Here is a 5,505-nt window from a genome sequence, read left to right as displayed (position 1 = left end):
ATATAAAGTACCTTGGTATACAAAACGATTCTTAAAACTTAAAAATTTAAGAAACAAATATTTCAAGAAGTTTAAATTATCCAAATCTTTTATACATAAAAAGAATTTTCTGTTTTATTCAAGTAAATTTAAATCCATGAACAGTGACTTAAAGCGTAATTATACTCGTAAGTTCGAATCGGATATGAAGCAAAACTCGAAATCATTTTGGAGATATGTCAATTCCAGGAAATCGTGTTCGAGTATACCTTCTGTTGTCTATCTCAATGAGACCAAAGCGCACTCCACTATTGAAGCTGTTAATCCCTTTGCTGATTTCTTCAAGTCAAACTTCGAAGCTGGCACTGATTTTGATCAGGTGTGTTACACGAACATAAATTCCCCAATACATTTTGGATCGCTAACCCTGACGCTCGCTGATATAGAAGAAGGAATCCGACAACTTAAGATGTCTACTAAAACCGATGTGGATGGGTTGCCTTCATACCTATTAAAAAAATGTTCTGCCGTTGCTTCCCCATTGTTAGTTTTGTTCAATAAATCACTTGAACGAGGAGTGTTTATTGAGGCGTGGAAACTCAGTTCTATCACTCCAGTGTTTAAAGTGGTAATAAGATTTCAAAGATATCCTCAGTCTCAAAACTATTTGAGCCTATAGTTAAAAATAAAATTTATTTTGCGGTAAATCACTTGATCTCCGCTCAACAACGCGGTTTTGTTAAAGGTCGCTCAACAGTCTCAAACCTCGCCGTATTTTCGGAATACTGCATTCTGCGTTTCAAAATCGCCTTCAAGTTGATTCAGTTTCTCAAAAGCTTTTGACAAGGTGAACCACACAATTTTATTATTGAAACTGAGGGCTCTAGGGTTTCATTCCACTCTTTTAAAATGGCTTGAATCCTATCTCTCCTCTCGTAAATGTGTGGTTACGGTTGATGGGGCATCATCTGATTCTTTCATTGCGACTTCTGGGGTTCCACAGGGTAGCATACTGAGCCCGCTTCTCTTCGTAATTTTCATCAATGATATAACCAGCTGTTTCAATTACGCAAATTTTCTGTTTTACGCTGCTGATCTTAAGATTTTTTCGACAATTACGAGCAATGAAGACATGGTAAGGCTACAATCTGATATAGATAATGTTGCCGACTGGTGTAAACGTAATAAGTTGAATCTTAATATAAAAAGTGCTCTCATGTTTGCTACTCAAAGTCTCGCTGTCCGTTACCCACATGGTATAAAATCGATGGTCTTCGATTATCTACTTTAAGTGAAATTACTGATCTTGGTGTTGTATTCGATTGTAAATTTCTGTTTCAAACCCATTTGAATTACATAATTACGAAGGCATATTCAACACTTGCCTTCATTAAACGATTTAGCTCTGATTTTACCGATCCTTACACATTAAAATTGCTATACACCTCTCTTGTGCGGTCTAAATTAGAATACGCCGTCTTTATCTGGAGGCCATTCTATAATTGTCACATTACCAGGCTCGTCGTTGCATTTCAATGACCCGATTTCTTCTTACAGTAGTCGCTGTTTGCTTATAAGCCTAAATTCGTTAAACAGCAGACGTTCTGTCTCTCACCTTTTTTTTCGACTTGATAAGTGGAGCGATAGACTGCCTATTTCTGCTGGCCAGAATTTGTTTCAACATCCCACAGAGGAGTCTACGCAATCACGATACTTTCTGGCTGGACACGGTTATAACAAATACCGCGTCTAATGATCCAATTTCAAGAGCTTTAAAGGAGTTTAATATGCTTTCAAATCCTGTGGGTCTGAACTTTTCCTCCACAAAACATATGTTTAAATCGATATTAAATGACTTATATACGTAAACTTTTAGGTAATTTTTAGTTTTTACGATTAAATAACTGTGTGTCTATTTTTTTTTCTTGTAATCTGTATGTAAATGTTCACATTTTCTAGATTAATACTAGATAAATAAATAAATAAACTTTAGGCACTGTTGAATGTAGCCATAGAACTTTCAATGAATATGTGCGTTCATACATATCCATTAACAAAGATGACTGGGATGAGTATCTTAAATATTTTGCATATTGTTACAATACTACCCCATCTACAGTCCATAACTATTGTCCATTCGAATTGATCTTTGGCAAAAAACCCCAGGCATACGAATTTTTACAAGAAAATACGATAAGCCCATTTTACAACTATGAGGCTTACGATAAAGAAATTAAATATAGGTTAAATAGCACAGGATAGAGCCTTTAAATTAGTAAAAGAGGCTAAAGAAAAACAAAAGATTAGTTATATAAAAATGTTCACTATAAGGAAATAAATATAGGAGATGTAGTGTTAGTAAAAAATGTAGCAGGGCATAAGTTAGATTGTAGATATAAAGGGCCCTATAAGGTAGAAAAAATCGATGAAAATAATAAATTTTCTCTAATCCGCTATAAAGTAGAAAATACTGAATAAAATTACTGACACTTTAATCCCTTCTAGAATAGGAAAAGAGGATTAGCAAAAATTTCCCAGTAACATAGAGAATAGCAATATCATAAATAATAAGAAAATAATAATACACAAAAAAGACTTAAATTAATAGAATAAGAAAATTTTCAACCTACAAACATAAAATACAAAAGTAGAATTAATTTATACTTAACTAAATAAAAATAGAATGCTCATGCATTCTCCAACTGCATAAGCATTCTGAAAAAAGGGAGATGTAGTGTAAACAGCCAACAATTTAATGCCAAATATTTAAATCAAAAAAATTTTTTTATTTTTTTTTTTATTTAAATCAGGTAATATGCTACCCTGTAACAAAAATAGTCTAAATGTTCATCAACACATAAAAAGGCATCTGATAATTGTTGCTGACATAGCCATTCACACGATTTAATACAGGTGTGTGTACAACACACAACCAAACCAAATTTGCATTCCAGCAAATTTGCGAACGTTGCATTTCCCACAGAAGTCACAACTCAACACAGGTGTGTAGGTACATATTTTGTAGCGAGTTGTATGTAGGTATATAAGTATGTATGCTTAAGGTAAATATGCATGGAAGTATGTATGCTTAAAGTAGATATGTATGTAAGAATATGTTTAGAATAATTTAGTATAAATAAGCTGACAATATTTCAATAAAGGGTATTCTCTCATTGATGTTAAAAACTCACAAAACCAATTACTTTATTTTAATATTTTATAATTGTTCCAAAATAATCCTCAAGTATATACGGTCTTTGATGCTTTTTCAAGATTAGAAGTTGGATACGTTGTAGTTGTAATATGTTCGGCTGATATTATCACTCGCATAAGAATAATAATGAGACTCAAAATCGTAGGCATTAGCATTGCAAATAGAAATTGTCAACGTTTATTCCAATGTTTGTAACAATCCACCATAACATCCATTTGAAATGTACCTAATGATAATTCGTTGGAACTAAGTTTTCAACATTGCTAAAGGATACCGTTCAATAATGAAAATTTTTATTTTAAATATGATTAAAATTATGGCACAAACACAATGTTCTTAGCAGTATTTTATCTTGTTAATTTGGATTTTTGTTTATAATAGATTGTATAAATCAAATAATTTTAAATTTCACAAAATTTAATTTAGTTTTTAGTATTAGCACTTTTTAGTGGTTGTTCTAGTTTTATGAAAACGCACTGAATTTAATTTTAAAATTTCTTTGAAAGTCATATTAAAAAGTCTTCAAAGACTTAGATAAATTTAGGTCCGTTGGTAGGATCGCCATTATATAGTTGATAATACAACTATATATTTTTTTAAATTTTATTTATTTTATTTTAAAATGTTAATATTAACATTGAAAATTTATAAATACACTGGCACTAAAATTTTATTTTTGAAATAAAATTCAAAAATAAAGTAATTCAAAAAATAATTTACAAAAATAAAGTATATTTAAATAAAGTAGATAACTTCACAAATATAGAAAATAGTAATTTTCTATTTAATTTGGATTAATATATTTAAACTTCATTTTTTTAAATATATTTTTGATGACTTCAAATATTTTCATTTTTTGATAATAAAAAATAAATAATATAATAAGAATAAATTTAAAATATAATAAGTATATTTGTTACAAGTAGATAACTCTACAGTCCTGAACTTGTATTGGGTAGATGAGTTTTTGTGTAAAAAATGTTTGGGTACCGATAGCTCTCAAGGTAAACCTCATCTCATATCCAAAATCAATGCCTCGCATTCATTGTGGACGCTGTAGGAACTACATTGGGTTCACGCAGTATGGACAAGCATATTGTTGATTCCAGTGGTAGGGCCACAATTTCAAATGATGGAGCAACCATTACGAAACTATTGGATATTGTGCATTCAGCCGTAAATCTCAAAATGCTGAGGTAAGTTTTTTGTTATATTAGAATGTGTAGAATAAAAATATTTCTCTTATGGCACCACTTCAGTAGTACTTTAAGCATGTGATATCTTAAAACAAGTTAAGCCATATGTTGACGAAGGCGTGCATGCACGTATCATCCTTAAAGCTATACGTAAAGCATTACAATTATGCATGACCAAAATATGACATGGCAAACTTATTCAACAAAAAGATTTCTTTTCTAAAATGGTTGTGGACGCTGTACTTTCCTTTGATGGACGCAACGTCATACAACAAATATAAATTCGCATTTTTAAATATAGAATTGGAATTCAAGGCTGAGCGTGATAATGCTGAAGGACGTGCTGATAATGTTCAAGAGTATCAGAAAATTGTTGATGCTAAATGGCGTATTCTGTCCAATAAACTAGCTAAGTAAGGCGCCAATGTTGTGTTATCTAAACTACCAATTGGTGATTTTGCTACACAGTATTTTGCAGATCATGATATGTTCTGTGCTGTTCGTGTACCAGAAGAAGATTTGAAACGTACTATGAAAGCTTGCGGTGGTGCTGTTATGACTACAACTAATTATATAAATTCAAGTGTTTTGGGTCAATGTGATTACTTTGAAGAACGTCAAGTTGGTAGTGAACGTTTCAACATTTTCCAAGGTTTGATAGTGGGTTTGACATTAATTTTATTTTCATAGTTTATAATTATTTAAAGGTTGCGTTAATATTAGAACATGTACATTGATTTTACGTGGCAGTGCCGAAAAATTTTTGGAATAAACTGAGCTTCTTTACATGATGGTATAATGATTGTGCGGCGTACAATTAAACATGATTCTGTTATTGCTGGTAAGTCAAAATACAAATTGAAAAAATGTCTAATGTTAAATTGTTAAGTAATATTATGAAAAGATTGTGTCCAACTCCGGAAGAAAAACTATAAAATTTGTGTCAGTGAAATGATAATTATTGCTTTTGGTTGTTAGTTTTGAGGCATTGTCTTCGAGTGACTTCTGATCGTATATGCCGTTTCTTTGCCAACCACCTGTAAGGCGTTAAACTGATCAGTAACGTCGCCGTGGACTCGTTCAGTGTATTGTAGATGGTGTTCTGGGGAGATAAGA

At 31.6% G+C, this 5,505-nt stretch overlaps 1 long non-coding RNA gene across 1 annotated transcript; it reads left to right on the top strand.

The window, feature by feature from the left end:
- Positions 1 to 4,688: 4,688 nt before the first annotated feature.
- On the top strand, positions 4,689 to 5,224 carry LOC137247972 (uncharacterized). The gene is made up of 3 exons (XR_010951970.1): positions 4,689 to 4,802; positions 4,858 to 5,041; positions 5,097 to 5,224. It is a non-coding gene; the product is annotated as an uncharacterized lncRNA (long non-coding RNA).
- The last annotated feature ends 281 nt before the right edge of the window (positions 5,225 to 5,505 follow it).

The sequence above is a fragment of the Eurosta solidaginis genome, chromosome 4 (genome assembly GCF_040869045.1).
Source record: "Eurosta solidaginis isolate ZX-2024a chromosome 4, ASM4086904v1, whole genome shotgun sequence".
Classification (NCBI taxonomy): Eukaryota; Metazoa; Arthropoda; class Insecta; order Diptera; family Tephritidae; genus Eurosta; species Eurosta solidaginis.
Note: the sequence above shows the minus strand (reverse complement) of the source record. Positions and strands in the feature narration are given on the sequence as shown.